General features: G+C 32.2%; 1 pseudogene across 1 annotated transcript; it reads right to left on the bottom strand.

Annotated features, from left to right (window-relative positions):
* Positions 1–7,081: 7,081 nt before the first annotated feature.
* On the bottom strand, positions 7,082–13,579 carry LOC144549162 (ABC transporter G family member 39-like; annotated as a pseudogene). Its single transcript, XR_013509593.1, has 23 exons — positions 13,472–13,579; positions 13,269–13,357; positions 13,094–13,178; positions 12,852–13,011; positions 12,683–12,759; positions 12,536–12,589; positions 12,333–12,423; positions 11,930–12,231; positions 11,556–11,834; positions 11,138–11,454; positions 10,846–11,006; positions 10,614–10,717; positions 10,246–10,402; positions 10,055–10,147; positions 9,829–9,968; positions 9,409–9,741; positions 9,028–9,317; positions 8,859–8,942; positions 8,623–8,756; positions 8,312–8,539; positions 8,047–8,218; positions 7,675–7,929; positions 7,082–7,588 (listed from the first exon to the last, which is right to left on the bottom strand). The product of XR_013509593.1 is annotated as an ABC transporter G family member 39-like (transcript).
* Positions 13,580–14,973: the final 1,394 nt, after the last annotated feature.

The following is a 14,973-nucleotide window of genomic DNA, read 5'->3' as shown; positions in this document are numbered from 1 at the left end:
AAAACGTCCGTTTAAGCAGATTAGTCATTGATGGTAACCAAACCATCACATATTTTTTCGATTAATCGACCGATTATTTCTGATTATTCCCGATTAATCGCTTGACGGTACCATATCCGTCCGATAACCGAATACCGTTATTTACAGCACTGATTTGAACCTTAAAACTATAAAAACGAATTAGTAATACTAAAATTCAGAAATAATTACCACTTGAATCTTAATCTTCTAGAGCACATATTATATTGATATTACCGTTGCTTTGATAATCATAGAGCTACGTACGTCATACGTGAGGCTCCTAACAAAAATTTGTTAAATGCAAACCTTCTAGAGCACTATTGACTTAATTTAAAAGTGAGCAGAAAGGTGGATTTGCAAAAGTGCCTTATACTTTTTGTGTGCTTAATTTTCTTGTATATACATGTTTATTTTATTTTTCTTTCCCTTTTTACATTGTAAAGTATGAATTAGATATTATGACACTTAAAGTCAAAGGTAGATGAGTTTTTTTTTAAGAAAAAATAAAAATAAAACAAATTCATCTACCTTGTTGACTTTATTCAATTTACCCCATATTCCCCTGTGAAAAAGATTCAACCTTTTTCACTTTTGCTTTATCCTTTTGAAAAAAAAAAACCCAAAATTATGCTTATAATTAATAAGTTTATAATTCATACCTAAAAATTGGAATATACAAAATTATCAAAATGGTTTAAATTAGAATTTTAGAGCATCTCCATCCCTAGTATTGTTAGAGTTTATAATCAGAAATGGCAGTTTCTATGATTAGAGTTTATAAACTATGCATGAAAGTTTAGAAATCGTATATAAACTCCACGTTGACTAAATCATTGGCTAAAGTTTCTTTAATCACTAATGTGGTCTTAGTAGAAAATCTAATTTCAATTTCAGAAATGTAGAGGTTTATAAATTAAGAGAGACATAATTTATATTTAGTAGTTAACAGTTATTTAAAAATCAAATTAGAATTGTTTGGATCGATGAAGATGCTCTTATGTTTCTAGAATATCATTTTTAAGAGGACGTATGTGAATAAAAAAAACAAGATGAGAAAAAAGATCATTATGTTTCTAGAATATCATTTTTAAAACGACGTATGTGAATAAAAAAAACAAGATGAGAAAAAAGATCATTTTGGGTCAGGGGTGAAAACGATATGAATAATATTCAATCTGTTTTCAATCTGCATTTGAAAACTTAGACGTGGACATTTGATATTCGAATATCCGTGTAGATAAGGATACCGTTATAGTTTTATATTTTAATTATCCGTATCTGAATGGTAAATATATATATCATATTTTAATATATATTATGAAAATTTTATATTATTCACTATTATAATTAGATACATATTTTGAACTTTAATATTATTTAATATTATTTTAATTAATATTCGATTTGATCCAGATCCCCATCCATATCTATCTGATGTTCGCTCAGTATCTCTATCACAAAAAAGAATAAGAAAAAAAAAAAAGAATATGAATATGATTTTATCACTGTCTCCGTTTTCACCCCCTGATTTTGGCACATGCACTTTGAATTGGTCTATGTAATAAATGAAATGAATAATAATAATAATTTAGTAATGGTACCACACACAGGAGGCAACTTTGACCTTACCTTGACAAATTATAAGCATCTACCATTGTTCACCGACCTTTTTTATTCATTCAACTTTGACCCCTACACCTAATTATTAATGTGCTCTCTTTTTCCCACCAGCTCTCAGGTTGAATTGAAATTATTATTTTTTTTTTCAGATTATTTTCCGTACCAATATATATGGATTGCTGAGGATTATATAAAAGCTGGTTTGATCAACAAATTTAATTTGCTCATGAAGACAAACTTGCCTATTGTCTCCTCAGATTCTTCAAAGCTAGAGAGGTAAGCACCTGAGGATTATATAGAAAATGCCATTTTTTTTTTTTTCAGATTTTTCAGATGTTACCCAGAGCCAGAAATTTGCAATAAAAAAGAGTGAGGCTACGAACCTACGGTACTAGGTATAGCGCATATTGGTCTGTACTATAAATCAAAATCTTCATTTTCAAAGTTTAAATAATTGTTCTGAACTGTTCAACACAATTTCTATATAAAATCCAAACTATTCAACATGATCTCCACAATAAAATGTGCTTGCATATCAAATTTTACATTTTTTTAATTTTTTTTACTATTTATTAAGTATTTTATAAAAACTAGTCAAATTCATACCATTGAATTTTGTATCCATCTTAATAAATAGTAAAAAAAATCAAAAAAATATAAAATTTGATATGAAAGCACATTTTATTGTGGAGATCATGTTGAACGGTTTGGATCAACAAATTGGAATTTAAAAATGTAGAAAATGGTTATGATAATAACTTTGTGGTAACTCAAAATTGTGGTAAGTAGATCCCTCCTCATATTCTACACCATTTAAAAATAGTGATTTTTATCTATGTAATAAATATTAAAAAAATTAAAAAAATATCAAATATATTTTATAAGTACACTTTTATATGAAAATCACGAGCATTTTTATTAATATCCCTAAAACAAATCAAAATTTTAAAAATGCCCCTGTCTCCCATTTTTTTTTAAATATGCCCTGACCGCCAGAATTACGGGCGGCCCATTCCTCTAGTGAGGCGCCACCCCCTGGGGCGCCCCACTAGGCCTGTGAGGCGCCACTCCCTGGGGCGCCCCATGCTATTTTTTTTTTTTTTTTTTTATATTAAGATTTTAGTATTTTGATTTGAATAATTTTGTGAAAAAAAAAGTTTTCTTATTTAGAGTGTATGCCAAAAAATAAAATATTTGATATATTTATGAAGTGATGTCGTAAATATTTATAACTTTGAATTTTTTTGGTGAACTTTGATTTTATTTGTCAGTTGGATATTACAAGTCTAAATATAACACTAATTAAGGACTTGGGATTTATTATGGTTTTTATAATATATGTATAATATATACATACACACACACACACACACACATATACACATATACATATACTAGTATTTTGATTTAAATAATTTTGATCTAAACAAGATTAGAGTGTATGCCAAAAAATAAAACATTTGGATATATTTATGAAGTGATGTCGTAAATTCATATAATATGCAATAATTTTTTTTTTACGAAATTGATTTTCAGTGGTTCGTATAAAAGTTATACAAATTCAATTAATTTTATATATAAATATTTTCTTATAATTTTGAACGAAAATTTTAACTGAGAATTTTTATTTTTTATTATGTATGCATGTATATGTTGATGAATGTCATTTGGAGATGCAATATGTTGGAGATCTTTAACCAAGAGACATCATGTCATGGATCACATACATACTCTTTTTTTGATATGTTGGATCTAATACGCCTTAGTTTGTATGAAATTTTGGTCCAAACTAGATCATAACCAAGCATTTTGGCAATTTGAGCCCAACTTACTGAATTTTGGGCAAAAGCAAAAATGTATGTGTATATGTATATGTATACTAATATTATTTGTTAGTTGGATATCACAAGTCTAAATATAACACTAATTAAGGACTTGGCCTTTATTCAAAATAGTAGTTTAGAGCTATTAAAATAGTATGTGTATATATGTAGCTTTGTATATGTATATATCACTAGTGGAGAACATACAATTAGTGTCGCCATAAAAAACCGACACTAATACTTTAGTATCGGTCGTTTACAAAAACTCGACACTAATAATATTAGTGTCGGCTGTTTATAACTGGCCGACACTAATTGTTAAGTATTAGTGTCGGCTGTTTATAAAAAGGCGACACTAATACTTAACAATTAGTGTCGGCCATTTATAAACAGCCCACACTAATACATTAGTGTCGCTTTTTTATAAATAGCTGACACTAATACTCAGTTATTAGTGTCGCCTATTTATAAACAGCCGACACTAAAGCTATTCCAATTTCATTTTAAGTCCCGCGCACCTCTTTCAAACGCACGCCTGGGGTTTAAAACATCTCCTTCACTTCACTTCACGCTTCTCTCCGATCTGATCTTCTCAAACCTAGCCGCTTCTTCTAGGCGAATTCTAGAAGATGTGATGCAATATGGTCTTGCGCATGCTTCACGAAAAGGGGCGTAACTTTTGATCCGTCCGTCGGATCGGGCTGAAATTTTGACAGGAACTCCACAGCCCAAAACCGGATGCAAAACAAATCTATGATTTGTTTTGCCATTTGCGGGCTCAGATTCGCGATCCGAGTCTTCCTTCATGGACTTTTGGACCTTTCTTTATAATTTGTGAGTTTTTAGGGTCTTTTATGTATCTTTTATGTATCTTTTATGTATTTTCTGTTTTAGGGTTTGTATTTAAACAGACGTCATGTCTTTTATGTATTTTCTGTTTTAGGGTTTGCACAAACCATTTATAAGAATAACAATAAATGAGCAATTTGGATGATATTTTATTTAGTGAGTGTTATTTGTAAATTAGTGTCGGCTTTTTAATAAATAGCCGACACTAAAAGTTAGTGTTAGTGTCGGCTATTTAATAAATAACCGACACTAATGCCTTACTTTTAGTGTCGGCTATTTACAAAGTATTAGTATCAGCCCGATTAGTGTCACATAATGTCCGACACTAATACCCATAAACAGCCGACACTAATTCCAAGTTCTCCACTAGGGTATATATATGTGTATGTGTATGTGTATGTGTATGTGTATGTGTGTGTATGTATATGTTTGTGTGTGTGTGTTTGTGTGTGTGTGTGTATGTATATGTGTATATGTGTATATTATACATATATTATAAAAACCTTAATTAATGTTATATTTAGACTTGTGATATCCAACTGACAAATAAAATCAAAGTTCACTGAAAAAATAAAAAATAAAAAATCATAGTTATAAAGAATTACGACATCACTTCGTAAATATATCAAATATTTTATTTTTTGGCATACACTCTAAATAAGAAAAGTTTTTTTTCACAAAATTATTCAAATCAAAATACTAAAATCTTAATATAAAAAAAAAAAAAAAAAAATAGCATGGGGCGCCCCAGGGAGTGGCGCCTCACAGGCCTAGTGGGGCGCCCCAGGGGGTGGCGCCTCACTAGAGGAATGGGCCGCCCGTAATTCTGGCGGTCAGGGCATATTTAAAAAAAAATGGGAGACAGGGGCATTTTTAAAATTTTGATTTGTTTTAGGGATATTAATAAAAATGCTCGTGAAAATCATGTTGAATGGTTCAGATCGACTATTTAGACTTTTGAAAATAAAATATTGATCCGTAGTAAAGACCAAAACCAATTTTTTTATTTATATAAAAAAAAATATAAATTTAAAAAACTAACCAAACCTCGCCTAAATTTCGAAAACTACCCAAACTGGAAATTTTTTTTCCGGTTTCAACACCAATTTCCGGAAAAAAAATTTCTGGTAAATGGATATTAAAACCGAAATAATTTTTTCCGGTTTTAGGATTTTTTTTTTTTTTTTTAGGAAAATTTTTTTTCCGAAAATTTTATTTTTAGGAATTTTATTTTTCGGAATTTTTTTTCATTTTTCAGTTTTTATAATTTATTTATTTTTTGTGTTGAAGTATTACAAATATTTAATATATATTTTTTAAAATAAATGGAATACTATAGGTACAAAATCATTGTTTTTGAACCGTTCAAAGAACAGTGATTTTCTACCCATCTTAAAAAATAGTAAAAAATTTTTAAAAATTATAAAATTTCATCCCTAACCATATTTTAGTATGGATATCATGTTGAACGGTTCGGATCGACAATTTAGACTTTGAATATGAAGAAAATGAAGATATCAAAAATGAGGTATGATGAGGTATAAAAAAAATGAGGCATTGGAACCCTCGTTTAGTGAACCCTCGTTTAGTGCCTCAAAAATTCAGTTTAAGTTTTCGTTCAACGGTAGGCATTCAATGATCGGTATTTTCAAAGTTTTCAAAGTCCAAACAGTCGATCCAAACCGTTCAACATGATGGATATTTTAAAATGTGCTTGCAGATCAAATTTTATATTTTTCTAAATTTTTTTACTATTTATTAAGATGGGTACAAAAATTCAATGGTCTGAATATAGCGATTTTGTTAAATACTTAATAAATAGTAAAAAATTCAAAAAAATATAAAATTTGATATGCAAGCACATTTTAACATATAGAGTCCGGCTAATGTCATAACGTTATAATTTCAGCCTAAGTTATAATGAGTCATTTTTGAGATTTCAAAGTCCGAATAACCGATCCAAACCGTTCATCTTGTTCTCCATATTAATATGTGCTTGGAGACCAAATTTTACATTTTTTGGAATTTTTTTACTGTTTATTAAGCCACTTTGAAAATCGTTGATCCAACGGTAATAGTAAAATCAAAAGGCACTGTTGGATCAGCAATTTTCAAAGTGGCTTAATAAATAGTAAAAAAATCTCAAAAAATGTAAAATTTGGTCTCCAAGCACATATTAATATGGAGAACAAGATGAACGGTTTGGATCGGTTATTCGTACTTTGAAATCTCAAAAACTGACTCGTTATAACTTAGGCTAAAATTATAACGTTATGACATTAGCCGGACTCATATTATATATACATATACATATATTATATTATATTAATTTTTCTTACGGCCGTAAAAAATCCGGCATAAAAAATGTTGATCCGGATTATTTGTAGCAGTCTTTCGAATAAATCAAATTATATAGTATTCCATCTATTTTTTAAAAAATATATTAAATATTTGTAATACTTCAATACAAAAAATAAATAAATTATAAAAACTGAAAAAAAAAAAGAATCCGAAAAAAAAAATTTCGGAAAAATTTTTTTCCTAAAAAAAAAAAAAATCCTAAAACCGGAAAAAATTATTCCGGTTTTAATATCCATTTACTGAAATTTTTTTTTCCGGTTCGGGTAGTTTTCTAAATTTACACGAGGTTTGGTTAGTTTTTTAAATTTATATTTCTTTTGGTTATAAATAAAAAAATCGGGACCAAAATGTTCTATACAGATATGTATTAATAATCATGACAAGAGTTGGATCTTGATTTCTATACAGAGATGAAAACAACCAACTTGGCAAAGTTACAACTCAAACAACAATATATTCATTCTAAAAAATAATCCATACTGTTACATGTACAAAAAAAATGTTAAAAAAAAATAAAGCATGTTTTAACTCACAAAATACTTATTCACCCTCATTTACCAACTACAAATTCAATCACATCCTTTTATCAGGATTTAATAGCAAATACATTAAAATTTCAAAATAACAAAGAAAATTCCTTCAACATAATTTTAATCTTATCTCTTCTGCCAGTTGAGCTTCTTGAGTGCATACCCAAAGAGTAGTGCAAAGGAGACGGTGAAACCGACAATGACAACTCCGACAACAGGCATGAAACTGCGCTTGAACCCGTAATAACTCCTGATAAATTGCTTCACGGTCATGCCGTTGTCAAGCACATCCTCTATGTCTCCGTATTGCGATTCGAGCAAACCGTATAGGGTCCATGCAATGGGGCAGGTCCAGTAAAACCATCTCCACCATATAGGAATTCTCTGTTAATAGATAAAAAAATTAGTTACAAAATACAAATTACATGCGAGCAAGAAACTAAATTACAAGTTAATTATAGGCTTCTTACCGGTCTTGGGATGACAAATCCAGAGAAAATATTCCACACACTGTAAAATCCTGATGCAACAACTGCAGCAATGTGGAAGTTTGGCGACATGGCAACCGACATCATGCCGTAAAGGGTGTGGTATAAAAATGTGAAGAACATGACGAACCAAAACCAAATAAACTTATACGCTGTCCATTTGTAGTCGCACAATATGTACACTGTAATTCCGTACATCACCGATTGGATGAAATTGTACGGGATTTCGATTCCAACCTAGAACATTAATTGGTTAGATCTTATTATTCATGATATGTATATATTTGCTGTTAGGTAGATGGTAAATTTATTATGTATGTGAAAAGGATTTATCAAACCAAGCAAGGAAATTACAAATCCAAGTGCATAGGGTAGAGGAGAGTACATCCCAGCTGCTCTCTCTCTGTAAAAGACGGCACGTTCAAAATCAACAACTGGTTGAATCGACGAGGAATTCTTCACTCCAAGGAACACACAAGAAGCATACATCGAACCCATGGCATTAAATAGATCCTGGACCCTTCCCCTGTAAAAGCATTGATTTTGTTATGCAATTAAAAAAAAAAAATTGATATTATAATACAAATCTGATGTATATGTCGACAGACACATTACGTACCATTTTTTACCCTTCCTCCAGAACACAGTTCCAAAGAACAAGGCAATAATGAAAGTGAAAACAAATCTGATAATGTTATATGATGGATTTCTCCAGTATGACAAGTTCTGTTTCCATACACATGCTATGCATTGTTGCAGGAACGGTTGCGAATACTGGGTCGGGAAGTGGAGGTCCATTGAGCCTGGAGGAGGTGCACTCAATTCTTTTATTACAACCAAGTTCTTCCTGTAATATTACCATATATATATGTTATTTATGTTTCATTTTGTTATAAAATAAATAACAATATCTTTTAGTTGAATTCTTACTGGTATAGTTCTGATTTTTGGTATACATCATTGAAATCCAGACGAAGCAACTCCTCCTGTGATTTTGAAGTCACTTCCATCATCCATGTTGCCGGATTATAACCATCCCTTATTTTCTTTATTCCTCGAATTGACTTTTGTTTTTGTAAAAAAAAATAGAGAATGTGTTAAATAGTAAAAAAAAAAAAATTATGCATATATTTGACAATTAAATTAAATTAAAGCTGCTTAATTACCTCCAGGTACTCGACAAGGTGGCACGAATTGTGCCCCAAAGGACCGAAGAAAATTTCCTGTCCTCCTTTCCTTAGTAGGAAGAGCTAGAATGAAATAAATTTTGTTAGTGTTATGTTAAGTATAATTATCCACAGATTAAATAAATCTAGGAAATTTTAATTAAGTCACCTCATCAAAAGATTCAAAAATGTCAATGCTAGGTTGATGGATAGTACAAACAACAGTCCTTCCTGTGTTAACAGTGTTTCTGACAGTCCTCATAACGATAGCAGCAGCTCTTGCATCAAGACCAGAAGTCGGTTCATCCATGAAAATAATCGATGGATTACAACTAACTCAACAGCTATTGTTAGTCTTTTCCTCTGCTCTGTTGACAACCCATTTACACCTGCTGTTCCGACAATTGAACCTCGTAATGATGTAAGTTCCACAAGCTCCATCACTTGTTCTATGAACATCTGTATTCATATATGCACATTTATTAATTGTTTCATTCCAACAATTTATTTATTAATAAGATGTGAAAACTAATTTTAATTGAAAACAAACCTTTCTTGTCTCTGCTTCAACTTCAACTGGCAGTCGAAGCCAAGCAGAGAAAATTAGAGACTCTTGGACTGTCACAAATGGAGAGTGTATGTCAACTTGTTCACAATATGCCGACACACGTGCAAATGTTTCTTGGTTTTTCGGGTATCCTGAAATCTTGATGCTTCCTTCAATATATCCTCCTGTTTTACGACCCGCTAATACATCCATTAGTGTTGTCTTACCCGCTCCAGTAACACCCATTAAGGCAGTTAACACACCAGGCCTAAAGGACCCACTTACTCCTTTAAGGAGCATCAGTCTATCAGCAGTTTCACCTTGTGCTTTCATGGCCTATATACAAAATTTTCAATTTTGTGAATACAAACATGTAATCTAATAGTAGACACAATTTGAATTGTTAAATTTTTTAATAATTACCGGTGGCATATCAACGGAGTACTTGACATCCTCAAAGGTTACACAAAGGGGTGTGAACGGAAGCACCATTCCTCTTTCTCTTTGGCTTCCGTTTCTCACCACATTGTCTCTTGCACTGCCATTCCTCTGCACATTGTTCTCTGCATTCATGAAATTAGTTTGTATTTAGATTTCAGTTTTTGTTTATTGATAGGCATGCACATTCATCTATGTCAATTATTCTTACCTCTATGTAGTGCTTCTGAGCCTTCACCAGTCAAATACATGTGCTTCTCACGCAATGTTTCTTCAGATATTGTGGGCTGCTCACTTCCATAAGCTACAATCATTCAAAAAAGATAGTTAGAATTATTAGTTTGAACTGGTTTTATAAAGCAATGTATTTGATATGTCAGAAGTAGGAAAGAAGAGGCTAACCATCAAGATAGGTGAGAGTCAAGGTAAAAAGGAAATTGTATAAAACTGTGAACCCAATTAAAGCTCCAAAACCAAGCCAGAACCAGTCTGACTTGACGAACACCCCACGAGCCTTGAGCACAACATGACCTAGAGATTCATTTGTCCCCGCATAAGGCTGTATGAAAAAAAAAAAAACAATTTACAACTTGTTTCTTGAATTGTGAATTTCAGAATAATATACTGCACAAAATTAACTTTATATGGGTGTTTCTATGAATGAAACAAGTGCCATGATCTAGTACCTTATTTCTCTGCTCTCAACCAGCATACTGGTACCCAAAAGTTGGTACTGAATTATTTAAAAAAGAATTTGAGCAATAGCTTACCTTGTTCCATTTGTGGCCCAAAAATTCATTGACTGAAAGGGCATTCTGCGCATACGCAAGTGGTGACAACCAGTAACCCCATATCCACCAACCCTTAATGTCCTCTACACAAACAAATACATCAAAATATAATTAGACAAGTTGTTTAATTTTTAAGCCAATATTGCAAAACAGTAGTATATTTTTGTTGAGAAATTAAGTCCTGAAAGGAGGTGGCACAAAATGCACGTACTTCTTGATATAATGAAGCCTCCTAGCACCACAAAAAATATGATGGCACATGCACCATAAGTCGTTGCGATCGTGAGATCCCTTCCAATACCCGCAACTAGCCGAAATAGTCCAGAAGCCATTTGATTGACCGCAAGTAGAAGAAGGAACTGCTTCAGCATTCTACATATATGATACAAGGAATTGTAATTAATATTTTGTAATTAATGCAAATAATATATATATATATATATATATATATATGATGAAAAGAGCAAAGACAAAAAAAAGAATAGTTAGTACATTAGTCTAACCTGAAGATATTAGGATCAAAGCCAATCACATAATATGATAATAACACCCAAACAGCAGCATCCAAAACCGAAATCGGTATTTGCAGAATCCATGCGGGTAGGGAATAAGCCCATGGAGGATAGAATTTATTCCCTCTTTGCTTGTAGAAAACAGGAAGATTGAAAATTGTCATACCAAGCTCGGCTAGTCCGTTAAACATAATTGTGGTGATTCCAAGGAAGAGTGCTCCCATGTAAATTACACCATCTGTAAGATCTCTTCGGTGTAACTTTGTGCGAAAGAACACCGTCATCGTGATCAGAGTCAGGAAAGCCAGCTGAAATTCATATATTTGGCCAATTGTTTGTTATTCAACGCTCCCCAATTTGAATGTGAATTTAATATATACTTAAAAAATAATAATAGTGGGATATGTACCTCAGCAATCTTGAAGATGTAAATCGGCATGTTCCTTTTCATGAGCAAAATCTGTCTGTCGAAACAAGCTCTGAAGAGTTCTTTGTTATTAACACCATATTTTTGTGTTGTCAGTGCTGCACGGTGGCCTTTTGACTTATCAAACGTTACAGAAAGTTCTTGCTCCAGGTTCCGGCCTACATGAAACGAGTGAAAAGCTTCGGCAAAGGCATTCACAGAGACGTATCTGTACGGTGTATCACGCATCCAGTATTGTTGTTGGTCCTTCAGTGACGTCACCTAATTTATTGGATTTAATTTTAAAATAAAAATAAGATATTTAGATATTTAGTTTAAGTTAAATAGGGAACAAAATGGATGAAATTCATATATACCTCTTGAAGGAAATCAGCAACTCCTTTCCTGACAGGGCACTTGAATCCTGTCATCTCGAAAAATTCTAGAACGTACTCGCGTGGGCCCTGGTACACAATTTGGCCCTCAGATATGAGGATTATGTCATCGAAAAGCTCATATGTTTCAGGCGACGGTTGGAGTAGAGATATCACAGTTGTCGTCCCGAAAATATGGTTGTATTGCCTAATACAATTAACGATTTTAAAAGTAGTGGAGCTGTCTAATCCTGTCGAGATTTCATCCATCAGGAACACATTTGCCGACCCCACCACCATTTCTCCTGTTAATTTCACAGGCCACAAACAAAAAATACGTGTGTTAATATATGTATCAACACGAACATAAAGTTGTTAAATTTATTTTCCAGTTAACTTGTAGTACCAGTGGTGACACGCTTTTTCTCTCCTCCTGATACACCTCTGATAAGTTGGTTTCCTACAATTGTATCAGCACAGTTCTCCAGCCCCAAGAGCTGAAATGTAAATAAGGTAAAATTAATAATTATGATTTATTTTTCTCCAAAATACATAAATGCTGGATTATATATTCAATTAAAATTATTTGAGGGGAAAAATATATTTCACCTTGAGTACATAATCTGTAATTATGTTTGCTTCTTTTCCTTCTGTTCCAATAGCCTGTAAGATGCAAAGCAAGGAATATATTATCTTCTTTTTTTCCCAATAAAGTCAGTATTTCAAAATTTAAAATTTGAATTTTTGAAATTGAACCTTCATAAAAACATCAATATCAGGGTCTGGGTGGATCCTTTGTTCCTTCTCTTTCCTTGATAACTCAGAAAGAATCTCTACATTGTTCAAAAGCATAAGAAGTTGAAGTTGTTTGTTGCAGCATTTGGAATAGAATATTAATTTAATTTGTGAATAGCAGAGTAGATACCATAGCGAGTGCCGGCTCCTTGGCACCTGGCTGAGAAAGCTAGCGTCTCTCGCACCGTCATTTCTCCTAAATGAACATCATGCTGGCTAATGTAAGAGGTTGTTCTCTGTGGAACAAACTCATTCATAGTGTGTCCATTATATGTTATACTCCCTTGTATCTGTTCAAAATTATCGTTAGATCCCAACATAACATATTAATTACACGTAATTATCGAAGAAATGCAATTTAATCATATGAACCTTGAGATCTTTATCTGATTTTCCAGCTAAGGCCTTTAGTAAGGTGGTTTTTCCTGCTCCAGGAGGACCCAAAAGCAATGTCATTCTGAAAAAATTAAGTAAATGTTAAGTATAATAATAATTTGAATATAGCCCCCTGGTTCAAATTAAACTAAATTTTTTTTGGTGCTGTCACCTGCGAGGCTTAATGATTCCACTGATGCTTTGCGTAATTGTCAGCTCCTTCTTGTTGTTTTGTACCAAATTAAGAGCACTGCCGATTGGCTATTAAAATAAAAATAAAAAAGAAATTGGGTTCCATTAGCATTGATAGGTTTGTTTTCAGTGCAATTTGTTTGACTGAGAAAGATTAGTTTTTAAAATTCGATACTGTCATACCACAAAATAGTTGAAAAAGGTGTTCGATAGTGTCGGCAATCCCCTGGTTCCCACATAAATATCAGCATCTATTTTCAGATTATTGTACCGCACTTCAACAGTAGGCAAATCAATTCCAGCTCTGAAATTCAAAATATATAGTTCTCCATCATGAGAAACTGAATCAAAACAAACAAACAAACAAACACTATAATTTTAGTCATAATTAAATTAGTGACCTGTCGATACGGCGCCTGAGTTTCATGAGGAATCGCTCGTTCTCCTCCTCGGCATTCTTTATGAGTCGATCAAGAAGCGCCTTCTTTTCAATGAAGCCTAAGTGCTTGATATCAACCTCCCTCTGCTGTCCCTCTGACATGTTGAGAATACCGGTTCTAACCCTGGCGTAAGTGGGCAACCGCTCAAGGGCTGCCCACATGAGTGCCTCCTCATCATTCTCTGCTTCGTAGGTTGATCTCCTTGATGCTGCCGGAGACCGTGTTGAGGTTGACGAGAAAGCAGTTTCTTTGATTTTGGCAACAATGCTTGGTTGTCGGCTTAGACTATGACTTAGACTTCGATTTAAACTGCCTATCCTTTGTATCTCTCCCTCCATATCCATAGTTTCTTTTGATTCCTTTGTGGGTTTGGGTTTTTACATTCAAGTAAAGTAGCTACTTGAATTATTGTTTTGTTTTGTTTTGTTTTGTTTCAACTTGGATTTTTGAAAGGGGAGAGAGCTTTGGTTTGAGTTTCAAGTTGTAGTTAGTTGTAGGAGGGAGAAAGGGGGGAGTGGTTTTATATAGTTTTTCAGATGGCGCCAGTTACAAGTCGTTGAAATTCAAAATTTCAAAAAATAATACAGGAAATTATTTTAATTAATAGGAGAAACTTAATTAACAGGTCTATGCTCTTGGAGAAGCAGTTTAGGAAAACTAATAAGTGCTGAACCGATTTTGCCAGGGAACTTGGAATTGTATATTTTCTATATTTTTAAAGTCCAAATAGTCGATCTAAACTGTTCAATATGACGGATATAGTAAAATGTGCTTGCATATATCAAATTTTACATTTTTTTTATTTTTTAAAAATTTATTAAGATGGGTACAAAAATTTAATGGTCTGAAAGCAATAATTTTGTAAAATACTTAATAAATAGTAAAAAAAAAAAAAATGTAAAATTTGATCTGCAAGCACATTTTAATATATATATATATATATATATATATATATATATATATATATATCATGTTGAACGGTTTGGATCGAATGTTTGGACTTTAGAAATTTTAAAAATATAAGGTATAAGTGGATCCCTCCTCTAATTAATAATGGCAGTGTAACAAATTACACAAGTTATAAAAAATAATTTTAATTTTAATGATGAAAAAAGTTTCTATGACAAACACACTCTTATTTGTTTAACTTTTTTTTAATATATAATTAGATGTATATATGTAATTAGTTATTTATATTGTTATAATTTTTTGACCAAGGCACCAAATTAGCTTAAGTTGCTTCCA

This window comes from Carex rostrata, chromosome 34 (genome assembly GCF_964058835.1).
Source record: "Carex rostrata chromosome 34, lpCarRost1.2, whole genome shotgun sequence".
NCBI classification, from domain to species: domain Eukaryota; kingdom Viridiplantae; phylum Streptophyta; class Magnoliopsida; order Poales; family Cyperaceae; genus Carex; species Carex rostrata.
This window is presented reverse-complemented; position numbering and strand designations above follow the sequence as displayed.